General features: G+C 36.2%; 1 pseudogene; it reads left to right on the top strand.

The window, feature by feature from the left end:
• Positions 1-478: 478 nt before the first annotated feature.
• LOC103259094 overlaps positions 479-15,680 on the top strand; it is a 21,366-nt pseudogene continuing 6,164 nt past the window's right edge.

The following is a 15,680-nucleotide window of genomic DNA, read 5'->3' as shown; positions in this document are numbered from 1 at the left end:
TATATGTTTCTTAAGTATACTCTGCACTCACAAAATAAAAGGCAAAAAAATTAAAATTATCAGCATTATATTTGTATGCTTGTATTCTAAGAACAAAAATCCAGCATGCATTAAATAATGTAGCTATTATTTGAAGAAAGTCATAAGATTGTATGATGAATTTACATAAGCTGTTTAGCAGTGGTATGACCAGAGACTCCCTACTAAATAAGACTGCTTCAATGATCAAATAAAATAAAATACATATTCATATGACTACAATGTGCTGCCATGCTAGTATGTAATTAAATCAGTCATTTTTAGACTCTCAAGTTCATCATCTAGTGTAATCTCTGTGTGTGTGTGTGTGTGTGTGTGTGTGTGTGTGTGTGTTGTGTTATGTAGAGCGGCATGGAAAAGGAAATCTTACTAGAAGACATTAGACCATCTTCTCTTGTAAATTTGGTAACTGATACAACGAAAATATTTGCATTTTCCTCCCCTGGACCTGATTTGGGATCTGAAGGAGCAGCTTTCAGATCACCTCAAAGATGTGATACTTGGCCTCATGCACCTGCCACCATCTTATGATGCTCATGAACTCTGGCATGCCGTGAAGGTAGCAATCTGATCCAAAAACATACCTGAGATGGGTACAGGCCAGTATTTCTAGAGGGAATACTGCCCTATGATGCTCCTATATCCACCTGTGATTGAAGAGCAAGGAGGGAATAACCAAGCAATGACATAACCGTGGAAATGCTGTGGTCAAAGGAAGGGACCTTGCTGGGAAGATGGAGCCTCCGAGCTCCATGGCAGGGATCCACCTACTCTTTTGTTGTCCAAACTTTAGATTTATTGAGCCAGTTCTATGCTAAGTTACCAAAAGGAAAGAGTTAATAAGCCCCCATGGCTCTTCAGATTCTCCCTCTACAGTAGACATATTGAGAAGAATGTGTTAAAAATAATGTGAATCTTTTTTAACTTATTTGTAAAATGATGGCTAAGTTAAAATAAGACATTGAATTAGAGACAATATATTGATGATATCTTTATTTTTATGACCTTAAGTTAGTCCTTTACAAACACATTTTTTGCTAAATGCATCCAATATTTCCATAAAATAAACTGACCATGGATTTGTTACAGAATTTATTGGCTAGGGATGAGGGATAAAATGGGCCTTTATTACTTTCCAAACACTGATATTAAACACCTGTAGAACTGTTGCGATCATTCCAATATCATGTTTGCTAATTACTAGATTGCCACAATCTGTGAACAATTAAGGAATGTGGATTTTGACCATCATATTTACTGATCTGAACAGGCATTCTACAAAATTCATGTTAATTTTAATCAATCACTTTTAACAAATGGTATATGTCAGTTCTTACCTCTTGCAAAATTATGAGTCTAAAAAGTATAAAAATGAAGTCATATGTTGCTGTTTAGATTAAAGTATATTTTATCAACGTTTCATTGAAGCGTAAGGATTTCTGAAACTTTCCTAAGAAAGATGTATTTGTGTTTAAAATCACTGACACAGATTAATATATGTGCTAATATATGTAGACTAATATATGTATCCAGAAAGCACTCATCCAAGGGTTTCTGCAAATTGTGAAAAAATTTACATGTAGAGAGAGTCAGGGACAGGTCTCCAAAACATTCTTGGGAAATTAGAAGACCTATGTTACAATTTTAGCTTGCTATAAAACTGATATTCCGGCAGCAAATGGAATATCACATTCCATTTCACCCGCAAATGGAAATGCTTAATGTCATGAGCACTGCTTAAACGTACCTTTTTCAACAATGTTTAGGAATGCCCATACTGTTGTTTCCTAATGGAAGAAACAGAGTTTCTTTCAGATAATATTATCTCCTCAGGATCAAACAGCTAGTAAGAGACAGAGCCAGAACTGAGACTGGGTCTACCTCTGTCCCAAACACACTTTCTGTTCCCATCCCCGGTCACCTCTCAGAGCACCTCGAGTGTTGTATCCCTTTATTGTGCGCAAAGTGCACTGTTTTTCCCAATAAAAATGCCTTCATATCCCTCTCTTTTCCTTTTCCTAGGGCGTAGGCACTGATAAGAATTGCTTCATTGATATCTTAGCTTCAAGAACAAATGGAGAAATTTGCCAGAGGCGAAAGCCTACTGTTCACCTGAGGAAACACACATAGGTGAGGATGTATTTTACACATACCTGAAGGTCATATTTCTCAAACGACACATAAAAATATTCCAAATAATACCAAAAAAATCATGTATTTTGAAGAATTGTGTGACACTTGAAGACACTCTTACATTTGAAGCATGAGTCACTCGACACATATTAACTTGTTAAGAAAAATTGGTTATTAGTATACTAAAAATGAAACAGCTCCCTAGACAACTAAGTTAAGCAAATTTTCCAGAGAAATAATTACAAGTCTCCATGATGAGGTGAATGTGTTCACCAAGACAGGAAAGGGTCCATCCAGTACCTTGGTTCAGGGGCTATTTTATCTCTTACCCAGAAAAGACTTAGCACGTGGACAAAGTAAAGCAAAGTACATTAGCTGCTCAGTGGATTCTACAAATATGGCTGTTTCACTTTACATAAATTTAATGGCTCCTGGAATCTACCTCAAAATCAGATTTTTATATATTTCAAAGCAGAAAGAGTAACTATTTTTAACTTTCAAAAGAGTTTGCTGCCTTAAGCTTCATTGCATTATATATTACATTAGCACTCAACATCAAAGAGAATGCTTCAGTCACCACTATTGCATTTGAACAAAACTAAGATTTTTCCAAGGGAATGAAGTTTAAAATATTAAAATGAAACAAAACACTTGAAAGAGGTGCTGGGCTGGACAGCAGTCTACGGAAAAAGAAAAATAATTACGAATTTTGAGAATTGGAAAATGTGAACTAACTCTCAATCTTATTTTTTCATTTTGGAACATAGATAACGTTCTTTTAAAAAACTGACCAACACCTAGGTTACTGTCACATGACTAATTCCTTTGGTGGTCAGTTTATTAACAAAGAAATGCCAACAAATTGACCCTATTTCTTCTCACAACTTGGAAATTGCATTAACTTAATCAAAGTGCACTGATAAGTGTTTCTATAATAAATCATACCTTTAGCATGGTTTCTTGCGCAGAATACAGCAATAAACTTCAAGAGAATATTTATTCAGAGACCTCCAGACACTCAGAGATGCTCTCAGGAACTTCATCCAGGTATGGCATTCTAAAAGCCACACCATTTTTCATGACTGAAAAATAGATATATGTCATTTCCAAAAAATAGAACAGAAGACTCCATCATTTGACAACACAACTGTAAATTCTGTATAATAACATTTACTGAATATTAGCCATGTTCAAAGCACTCAAATAGAAACTTGATAGGCCGGGCTCAGTGGCTCAGCCTGTAATCCCAGCACTTTGGGAGACCGAGGCAAGAGGATTGCCGAGTCTGTGGGTTTGAAAATAGCCTGGGCAACTTGACGAGGCCTCATCTCTACAATAAATAAAAAAATTAGCCAGACATGGTAGCATGCACCTGTAGTTCCAGCTCCTTGGAAGGTTAAGGTGGAAGGAATCACCTGAGCCCAGCAGGTTGAGACTACAGTGGCCATGAACGTGCCATGGCACTCCAGCAAGGGCGATGAGTGAGATTCTGACTCAAAAAAAAAAACAAAAAACTTGATTTGGTTATAAAGACAAGTATTGATAATGCAACAGCCTCTAATCTCAAAAATTAAAAATATGCTGTATTCGAAATTATTATAAAATTCACATATATGGATAAATAATTATATAGTTCAAGGGTGTTAAAATATTTTTTAAATTATAGTTATGACTTATAATTCTAATTAGAAATTATTTCATTTTTTAAACTGCTAAAAGGGCTGAGACATACTCACTTTCCTGAGCTCCAATGTGCCTAACACTGTGTGAGGGGATAATCATATTTCTTGTTTAATAACAATAAAACACTGTAATATAAATATTCTTATAAACACTTCAGAAGTGAAGAAAGAGAGAATAAAAGGTGTGATGTTCTAGCTCTAGGATTCCTTAAGAGTTAATAAATAGAAATTCAGGATTTAATTGAATCCCACAGACTCCAAGTGCTAGTATATGATCCTCAGTTTTGCCTATAAAAATTATGTGGTACTATATATTTATATGACTAAAAAGGAACAACACTTCAAATTGAAATTAGATTGTATCACCTTATTTTTCTGTACCAACTAAATTGTACATGATTATCTCCATTCAATTAACATTTCTTAAAAGCATTCCACACGTTAGCTTGTGATAGGAATGACATGTTGAAAGATATGATTATCTTTTGGTTTACACATAGTCTTACTTTTATTTTTTAATATTTTATTTTAAAGATGTGGAGTACAATTCAGGATTAGGTATAAACATGGACAGTGTACAGGTAAAGTATGGGTCTCATTTTGGTCCCCACTTTGCCTGGTTTGAGATCAGGTACACTTATTGGTGCTGTGCCCCCCCACCCAACTCCAATCCAGCAGTATCCAGCTACTGCCAATAACTTTCTTGCAGTATTATGGTAAATGTTCAGGGTATGTTTATAAATGAGAACAAGTGGCACTCTGTTCTTTGTTTCTGTGATAGATCACTGAGTACGATAGACTCTAAATCATCCAAGTTGCTGCAAAGTCCATATGTTTGTCCTTTATGGCTATGTAGTATTCCGTTGCATATATGTACCAATTTTTTTTTTTACCCAGTCCACTTTCAATGGGCAACACAGTTAGTACCATGTTTTTGCTATTGTCAATAGTGCTGCAATAAACACGTGTGTGTTTTATGCATAGTCTTGAAAGTGCCTGTCATTCCATTGAGTAAAGGCATTCAGGAATGCAAAGATAAAGAGATTTAGTGTTCAGCTCTTAATTACTAAAAGAATCTAAAAGCCCACAGCTGGGGAAAATGTCTTAAAAGTCAGTATTTTGGTTTGGTTTGGCTGGGTGGTGTGTGTGTGTGTGTGTGTGTGTGTGTGTGTTAGAAATGAAAAAAGTGTTTCTACATCTCCAAACCTTTTCTTTATGTTACAGAACATTTTGCCAAAATCCAAACGTAGATAGAATTTTGTACATGAGAATGTGAAATTAAGAAAAGGTCTCACTGCCTTTAAGAAAAATATAAGAAATGAAATGAAAGCTTTTGTAGTGAGAATAAAGGTGGAAGAGACATGACAGAGAAAGATCCAGAGGAAAGAGACTAGGGTGAGGATCCTTCCTAGGACCCTCAAGAACCCAGGGCCCCCTACTCAGGAGAGAAGTCTGAGCATCAGATAAAAATGCATGATAGATCATTGTCTGTTCTTTCTTTCTTTTCTCTGAACCACTCTGGTGGCAGTTGTCTCCATGAGATCCTGAATTTGTTTTTAGCCTAAACACTTCTGTGGCTACTGTTAACAAACTCTGAGAAATTCTTCCATGTCCTTTATCCTTCTTGGCTTTATCTGAATATAGGCAGTGGCATGCAGACAGTCCTGAGTCCCTGAATTTTTATTGTTTGACTAATGATTTGAGTCTACAATTGTACAAAATTGTTGCAATTTTGACATGATGGACAATATTCTACAAATTACGTAAAATATTCAACACTTGATTGTAAAATAGGCTTTGTGTTAGATGATTTTGCCCAAGTAAGTGTAGGCTAATGTAAGTGTTCTGAACACATTTAATGTGGGCGAGGCTAGGCTATGAGGGTTGGTAGGTTAGGTGTAATAAAGGCATGTTCAACTTAGGACATTTTCATCTTACAGTGAATTTAACAGCATGTAGCTCCATTGTAATTCAAGAAGCATCTGTATAACCTCCTTGATGGTGATACTTCTTTCACAGCTCAAATTTGACAAATTTAGAGACCTAACAGTTTACATCTTAAGGCATCCACTCTTCAGTCGTCTGGCTTTGTAAAATGTCTTTGAAAACATGAACATCTTTAAAAAAACACAAACAAGCTTAGAACTGTGAGCCACTTACTTTCGGTTAGTTCCATTTACCACTTAACCACACACAAAGTTCTTTCCTGGTATATTTCTCCAATGTAACTTATATCTTTGCATCCTTGTACCCCCATGTATGCTTCTCTTTTTTTTCACAACTCAAAAACAATCTCTTGAAGGCTCTCTCAGACAACAAAATTGGCTGGGTATTATTGCAGGGCTGAGTCATAAAAGACCCTTGTGTTTCAAACTCTGAGTCATAAAAGACCCTTGTGTTTCAGCTCACATTGTTTGAAATCCGTAAGTCATTTCCCTTTCTAACTCTTGGAAGCACCAAATTTCTAAACCTTCTCTCTCTTCTCTTTTATTACTGCTTGAAAACCAACCAATTATTGACTGAGTTCCTCCTGTGATACATGAGTAAAAGCATAAAATAAACACCATTTCAAAAACACATTTCAAAAATGCCAGTATGGAATTGAGTAATTATTTTCCATTGGATTTTCCAAGGAATCTATTCTTCAAGTCTCTCACATCTCCTAAGAAGTGCCCTCCTCCAAGCCTTTTACCTGCATTTCTATTAACGTATTATCATCTGATATTGAATCTGTTCCTATATCCATCTTTCCCAGTAAGACTGAGTTCTGTAAGCATTAAATCTATGTCCTAATCAACTTTTTTAACCTTATAACTAAACTCTGTACATAATACATGGTAAGCAATTCAATTTCAAGTTTTTTCAATTTTTTCTATAATGCTTCAGTTGTTGTAACCACGTTGTTATAACAAAGACAAAAGCGCCTCTTCGCTTTCAAGGGAAAGATTATCCGTGGCTTTCAACTTTTTAACATCATCTAAATTCAGACACATCCTTTTTGGAATTAATAACAACAGGGAAACTGCAACACAGAAGCCTTAAGGTATCCATGAAATGGAAAGTGTTGAAAATCATTATAGTATTTTCCGGGAGAGAAGATTTTTTACACAATCTACAAAGTGTTTTCCAACAGGACTGTTTCTAAGAAGGAAACAACTGAGCTGGAACATGTTCTTGAAAACTAATGCCAATCATTAACTTGGCTCTCAACACTTCTGGCATGGTTTTATTCCACAGATTTATGAGAGATCAAATTATCTGAATAGTGAGAAATTAGTCATTTTAAGATTAATTAATCAATATGTACCAATTGTACTGGAGATGATAAATGTTTCCAGAAAGAGAAAGAATAAAAACTACCCAGTTGGGCGCTTCCTCCTCATTCACTTTGTCTTTTAGGAGTCCTCTTATGCAGGTTCCTCAAACTAGTACAGTGAGGCCTCTAGGGATGTTATTGACATCAGCTTTCAGTAATCATCTAGGGTCATCATCTCTGCTTCAAATATTCTCAACCAAATTTTTAAGTTCCTTAATCTCTTCCTTTTACATTTTTATCGGACTTGTAAAACAAATCTTGGATTCATTTATTGATTTCTCTGGCATTTACATCAACTAAATATACCATGTGACTAAGTTAGGCTCATTACATTAAAAAGTCAGCTTGACTCTGCCTTCCTGAAAAAAAGCCAAATCACAAACGAACTTATTCACATTTTTTTTAACTCACCAGTCTGCTTAAAGTGCTCTTGAAATTAACTGCATAGGAAAATGTACAGATCGGCACCATTTCAAGTTAAATGTCCATCTACTAATTGGTCTTTGAAGTCTTTTATCTGAAAGCATTTTTCTTTACCTTTCCAATAAGGATTTCTAGAACACCTACAATATGCCAAGCACAAATTTAGATAATTGGGAATTATTGGTGAACAAAAGAGACAAAGATCTCAGTCCTTAAGATGCTTACATTTCAGCAAGAGGATATGGACAGTTATACATAAATAGAATTCATAAGTAGCTGATATAGAACATTAAGAAGGTGAAGAAAGCCATGGAAGAGCAAGGTGAGGGGAGAGGAAATGCAGGTCAGGGCATAGTGGTCAGGCTGCAACATTCTAAGGTTGGTCAGAGTACGTCTCTTTAAAAAGATGAGATTTGAGCAAAGGTTTGCATAAAAGCCTGAGTGAGCAAATGAATACATATGATTGGATGCCGTACGTATGATGATGGCAAAGGGTATACCTAGAGAAAATGTCAAGTGCAAGAAAATAGTTGATTGTTATGAGAAATAGCAAAGACTTGGTTGGTGGCATCTGGACAAGTCAAGGAAAAGTATAGCAGTATAATAGATGAGTAGAGGGGATTGAGAAGTAGAAAGTGGTGAGATGAGGTCATTGGGAAGACTTTATGAAGTCAAATTCTGCAGGCATGGTGAGGACTTCAGCTGTTACTCGAAGGGACATGGGGGAGAAGTAAGTCAATGCTGGGTATGATGTGATTTTATGCTTCAAAATAATCACAATAGATGCAACATTGAAAAAAGACTATAGGGAGATAAGGGTAGAAACAAGCCTGTGAGGAGACTGCATAAGCACTAAAGCCAAGATGTGATGTTAACTTGAATCCATATGAGAGCATTGGCAGTGGTGAAAAGTGCCCGGATTCTGGATGTATTATGAAGGCAGTGTCTATATGATTTCCTGAGGAATTGGGTATGGGATAGAAAACAAACAAACATTAAAGAAAAATCAAATGTCATTCTGAGTTTTTAGTCTGAGCTAGAGAGGTGGGAATGAGATGTGGAAGACTGAAACTTGGTTTTTAAGGTACAGTAAAACCAAGAATTGGATTTTGACCATGCTGAATCTGATATGTATACTAGAAAATCAAATGGAGGTGTTAAGCTGGCAATTGAAGTATACACAAGTGAAGTTCAGATGATAAATCTTGGCTAGAGTTTGTAAACCTGAGTATCGTTACAATATAGATGGAATTTAAAGTCACTTGTATAAGTAAGGTTACCAGGAGAAGGACTATAAGTACAGACCAGAAAATGATCAAAGAATAAGTACTGAGACCCTCCAAACTTAAGATTGAAAAGTAAGAGCAAGCAGTTCACAACACTGAGGAATAACCAATGAAATAAAAGGAAAGAAAAAGAGATGTAGGATCCTGGAAGCCAAATGATCAAAGTATAGCAAAAAGAAGAAACTGTCAGTTGCATCAACTCCTATCGATAGATCAAATAAGATGATGACTAAGAATTACTGTGATATGTTTATGTTATTAAATAAGTGGCCCATATATTCACAGAAGATATAGATATTGATTGCTTAGTCAAAATTAAAGCTGTACAAGAGAATGTGAAAGGTGGCCAGAGGAGATTGTCTGAAAATAGTAAGTTCTTTAGACTAAGGGAAGAGTATGGTAATCAGATCTCAAAGCCAGATACCACTGAAATCCAATAATTATCTTCTCTAACAATCAGATTTTGGATAATTCACTTACACCTCCAGGTTCATGTATTGTTTCTCCAAAATAAGGAAGGGAACTACATGACCCTTAAGGTCCTTGCACCCTAATCCTTTCAAGACTTGAAAATAAAATACCCTGAATTGTACCCCACATCTTTAAAACAAGTAAATAAAGATAAAAATAAGAAAATAGCACCCATAATCCTACCACTCAATAAAATGATTTCACTTTGAAATGTAATAAGCCAATTTTAAAAATAAGAATTTCATATATGCATTCCTACTCATCTGGTTTAAGCAAAGAAAATTGAGGCAGAAAAAATGTATCTAACAGACTCATGTCTATTTCTTATTAGTTGTTCATCTTTAGATGGCATTCTACTCCCAAGTTTTGATCAAACATATTCAATTTTCTAGGGCTACAAATTTACTCACAAAAATATAGCTTATATATTTCCCTGTGAATAAATTGTACTTTCTCAGTTGCCTCTACATTTGGTTAGCAAGCAAAAAATGTTAATATGAATCTAAAACGGCAAATGTAATCTATGCAATACTTTGAGCAGCCAGTGTGGGTACATGTTCAATCTCATTTATACTTTCATTTAGTTAAGTACTCAACTCTCAGATTTCTAGCCATCTCTCCAAGAGGGCCCTTGGTGGAGTGACGTGTGTGTGGTTCATTAGATGACTTGGCCACAGGAAGGTAATGGTGTCTTCAGATCATCAGGATATTTTCTGCATCTTTCGGTGAAACAGCAGTTCTGGACATGTAACACATGAGATGTCAATGCCAGGATGCCAGTGTTTCTCAGTGTCAGCTGTCCAAACTAACAGCTAGTTTAATTTATGATCCTTTTCCTGTCTCAGTTTGGTCAGAGTCAAGTAAACCTTTTATGATGATTCAGACTTACCTTTGCTTACAGAGTAGCTGTAGAAACCCCCTAAGGTCTCACACGGTTCTCGTCAATGTGGTCTACCTACATCCCTTGGCTGCTGGAATACTTTGTCCCTGCCATGATCATATACAACTCCATGTGGCAAGCTCCCCCACCAGAATCTCAGCTAGAGTGCAAGTTCCTCCATCAGAAGCTGGTTGGAAATTTAGGGTCTCATTCATGCTACTTAGGGATTGAGGTCAATTCAAGGAAGTTGGGTCAAGAACTTCCTCTGCCCAATCTTGCTGTCTCACTGAGCTCACTACAATGTGGTCATCTCCAGAGTCCTACAGGTGATGGGGCAGAAGCCACGGTGCCCTCAGTGTTCTCTCAGCACAGTTTGAGGAGAAAAAAATTAAAAAGCCTCCCCTGCAGATCTTGATCCAAAACTCAGCGTTTAATAAACTGATCACATGCCTCCCCTACCTCTTCCCTCTCTCTTGTTCTTATAATCCTCAGGGTGGTCCTGCATTGGCTAGCCCTCTTTCTCTCCTATTTGAAATGGGCGACTGGACCATGTCTGTTCTTTATATGATAAAAAGGGTGGGAGTTGAATGGATTTACAAAATATTCTCACCCCACAAAGTCTGTATTCCATGACTGTTTTGCCGTTGCATAAATCCTACTTTGCAAGTCAGAGATGAACTTTCTCTGTGCTGTTTTGCTCAATGTTCAGTCCCACTCCTATCACCCACTGCCAGTCAGTGGATACTTTGTTTGATGGGGAACAGGATACTGCACAGAGACCTGGAAAAGTGAAAAAAACACCTCACTGTCCTTCGAAGATTGCCACTGCTGCCAAGAAAAAGTAAAACAAAAGAACTGCATTTAAAAAGCATGATACTTCCTAAAGCATTCAGTATATGGAAGCTGTCATACTCCAAGTAATGAAGGAACTTTATTAGGAATAAACAGAGAGTTTGGCGGGAGATTTTTGTCCCATTAATCTTATACGGGTTGTCAATTAAGAGCATTTACAAAGGACACCTGTGCTTACTTTACAGGGAACCAGAGAGGAGGGATATCCAGGCCCTGCCACGGCTGCTCAGGATGTGATAGTAACTAGAACGAACTATCAGACTGACTACAAAGAACCTTTATTGAAATGGACTTCGGTGGTTCTGATGCTACTGCTCAGCCACGTGACATTTTGTTCTTATCAAATGGTCCTGTGGGAAGCCTGTCAGCAGAAGAAAGGAGAACATAAAACCATGCGCAGATGGGCCCATGCAACAAGAGCTACCAGCAGCTATGGCTGGATAATTACTAACTGGGCTTCTCTCCAGCTACTCAACCAATTATATAATGAAAAGCAAGTCGTTAACTGGAGGAAAAAAAAGGAGAAATGTTACAAAGATATAGAGTAAAGTCTGTTATCTCAAAGTCCTTGTTTTGAATTTTGTTTATACAAAATTGCCCCATTTTATGACATGACTAAGGAATAACATTTCCCCTATTATTTCATTGAATTGTGTAATTTTTAAGTACTGAACATTTAAACAATTTTCTGTTTTTGATAAGAAACTTACTCAAATATATTAGCTATTTCCAATTAGCTATATTATACGATGTCTTGAAAAATATATAATGGCGAGGTGCAGTTGCTCACGGCTGTAATGTCAGCACTTTGGACAGCGGAGGTGAGACGATTGCCTGAGTCCCTGGGTTTGAGACCAGCCTAGGCAATTTGGCAAGACCTCATCTACAATTTAAAAAATAAGTTAGCCAGGCTGGTGGTGCTGGTCTGTAGTTCTAGCTACTTGGAAGGCTGAGGCAGAAGGGATTGCCTGAGCGTGAGCATATCACTGCACTCCAGCCTGGGAGACAGAGTGAGAGTTCAACTCAAAAAAAAAAAAAAAGTATATAAAGAACTTAGTTTAACCAATGTGTTACGGTCATTATTACTGAGGTGATGATTTATATAAAGTTGAAAGTGCCTTATTAGTCTTCGAGGATGCACACATATTAGTTTGCAATTTGTTTGACTTTCCTCCAAACTATTGTACCTTTATTTTAACTTTATTTTTTTTAATCATTTTTTTCTCTTTTTTTTAGAGAGAGCGTCTCACTCTGTCCCCAGACTGGAGTGCAGTGGTGTGATAACAGCTCACCGTGGCCTCGACTTCCTGGGCTCAAGGAATCCTCTTGTTTCAGCCTCTCGAGCAGCTTGGGCTACAGCCGAGCATCATCATGCTAGGCTGACTTTTTCATTTTTTTGTAGAGATGGGGTCTCACTGTGGTGAGCAGGTGGGTCTCAAACTCCTGGGCTCAGGCAATCTTCCTCTCTCAGCTTCACAAAATGCTAGGATTACAGATGTGAACCACCGCATCAGGCCAAAATAACTTTTTTCCCCTATATAAAACACACAAAACCTATACTTTTTTAAAATGGCCTACACTAAGCCAGCTTTCACCTCTATACATCATGTGTTACAGACAATGATTATAATCACGCCTCCTTGCTTTTAATCTGCTGTAAGAATGGATGAGAACTAAAAATTGCCTGGAATAAAGCCAGATAGTTAAGTTCTTGAAATAAAGAAGCTTAATTTAGCACAAATCTAAGTTGGTCAACTGTAGTCTATGCTCCTAAAGGTGACTTCACGTTTCTTAGAATACTCTTCATAGATTTTGTTACCTTTATTTTAATTATCACCTAGAGGACTTTAACACCTAATTCTCATGTTCAAGCTCATGGAGCATTTGCTGTGAATGTAAGACTGGCTGACTATTATACATAATCTAAACAAATGGCCCTTAAAGAATGGCTGGTCAGTTGGCCATGTGTTTCCCCTCAATTTAAATCAGCAATGAGCTAGAGGGTCCCAGTAGAGGCGGCAATTGTTTCTCAGGTCTTTGAATTTTAATATTTATGCTGAGTTTACTAACTTGGGGTATTTGTAGTTATTTCAAATAATAGTTATATCAAATATAACTGAGAGTAGTATTTTTAATTACTTTAAAGAAAATAGTTATCTTCATATGTATAGCAATCTAATCAGTATTTGTATTCTAAAATTATAATATTTACAATATCCCCTTTGAATTATATCAGTTTGTCAAAGTTTTCCAGGAATTTCAAAATATTTCTGGACAAGACATCTAATGGTAGATGCCATTAATGAATGTTATGGTGGATATTTTCAAGAGCTGCTAGTTGCAATTGGTAAGTAATAATTTATTTAGAGTATAGCAGACATTTTATTCCACAGGAAATGCTGCCTAGATCTGACTAAATGAAAGGTATATGAGTAAGCTTTGATCAAGTCATTTTCCCCAAACTGTATTATTGAAAAGGATGTCAACTCAATAGAGGAAGAGCCCATTAACTGCTGATACAGTGCACTAAACTAGCAGTCTAATGACTTTAGTGAACTGGCACCCTTTCCTAACAGCTGCTTCATCTTTCATGTAAGTAGACAGAATTCTCAGATGCACTCTCTCGAGAATAAGGTTCTCACACTATTTGATCAATATTATATGTACTGACTTCCATTTCCTCATTCGAGAGCAGATAAATGCTAGCAATGTGATTTCTTTCTCTCCAAGAGAAAAAGGCTTTGTTTTTGTTTTTGTCACCGTCTCTAAAAAATTTGATTTTAGGAGTAAATCCTACCACAAAAGATAGGTACCTTGTTTCTTAGCAGTGATTGCTTCAGGCTATAGTGAAAGGGGCGTACTCTAGCTCCTTCCTAAATAAGAAAAGACATCCTTCCACAGAGGAAAAAACAGCAGTAGTTATTCATGAAAACCAAAACGGAATCACCTGTGCTTTATCTTGTATTGTTCTGTGACTTGACAGCACAATGTCAGAGACTAGAAAGGAGGAATTATATTATAAAATGTTGCCATAGCAGATGCATATCAAGTAATCACTTAAGCACTTGTTAAATTAATGAATATTGTGCTCTTCCATTCCTAGAATAGCAGGGACGTACATGGGCATGGGAGCTAAGAAATAAGATAATTTGAGAGATTGCCTAGTAAAGGAGTTTTAAGGTAGAGTTCCATGGAAATGGTTTGGTGAAACCCTTAATATAGTCTATGTCTGTGCATTTTCCTGAGAATAAGGTGAAGCTCTTCCAGCAAATTCTCAACAAAATTTAATAACCATATATCAAAACCCCTCATTTTACAGGCATAGCCTAAGGAGGTTGAGTACTCCAAAGTCTATCAACTGATTATCAACAGTTAAGACTAGGATTCATGTCATCAGAATCTCAATGGTTCTCTTTCCACTATCAACCACTGCCTCAAAGCAATGGCCATGAGAAAGGAAATAGAAGATGTCAGAAACACCAGAAACCATCTTAACTGATTCATTTATTCTTTTAATTAACATCTATTGAGCACCTACTATTCTGGCTACAGATTTAGGCACTGGATGGAAGAGTGAAACAATGACAAAATGACATAAGTCCCTACTTTCAAGGAACTAACCACGAGCAGTGACTCAAGAGTGATTATGGAGTGTACAGTGAACTACTGAGAAAACACTGTCATGATGATTTGACTTTGGCTAGAAGTTGTAGTCTCTCATACCTTATTCGTGTATGAATTGATGTACTTATTCAAATAAACTATTAAATGTCTACAATCATCAACTGACTTTCATCAAGGACAACTGTTGACCAGGTTCTAAGTTGTTCTAATACCACAGCAATTTTGATTAGATGACTTCTAAAACGGGTCTAGACAGTTATGGTCCATACAGTTTTTTCTTAAGTGACTTCAGATCTACTAACAAGTCTACAAGAGGCTAAAAATAGCTTTCAAGAAGATGAATGAATTACATGGAGAAGAGGTCACATTGAATCCTACAGTAAGAAAAATCTAAATAGTGGTAATAATTGAGGTATCTTTGAAGCTCTATATATTTAATTTTCAGATAAAGAGGGTAAGTTTTCTTCACTATGCTAGATGAAGGAACTAACAGAGATAGAAAGAGATGGAAATAAACCAAGTGAAAAACTCCATGAATCAATATAATATTGTTGCTATATAATTTTTTTCTATGAGTATAGTGTGCCATTTTCCCAAGTGCTGAAATCATTATACAATGTGAAGATTGTAACAGAAAAAAGAAGTTCTCATTGTTTCTCAAATTCTGAAGAAACTATATATTGTCTCTCTTAATGTTTCCTTTCTCTCAGAGTTCTCCTGCTTCTCCATATTCAAGACAAACCAGGTTATTTTGCTAATAGATTATATAGCACAATTCACATAAGACCCATATTTTTAAAAAATTTTTCCTGAAATTGTGTCTATATTTTCAAAGGACTAATTTAACTTTCACTGTTGAAATATTCATTCCTAATTTTGAACTTATATGTAAATACATACATTTCAAAGAAAATACACTTAAATGAAAAAAATGTATTATACACCAAAAATAAGACCCATCAAATAAAAATTAT

This window comes from Carlito syrichta, unplaced genomic scaffold (genome assembly GCF_000164805.1).
Source record: "Carlito syrichta isolate Samal-C Ts95f unplaced genomic scaffold, Tarsius_syrichta-2.0.1 Scaffold302478, whole genome shotgun sequence".
In the NCBI taxonomy this organism is placed as follows: Eukaryota; Metazoa; Chordata; class Mammalia; order Primates; family Tarsiidae; genus Carlito; species Carlito syrichta.
Note: the sequence above shows the minus strand (reverse complement) of the source record. Positions and strands in the feature narration are given on the sequence as shown.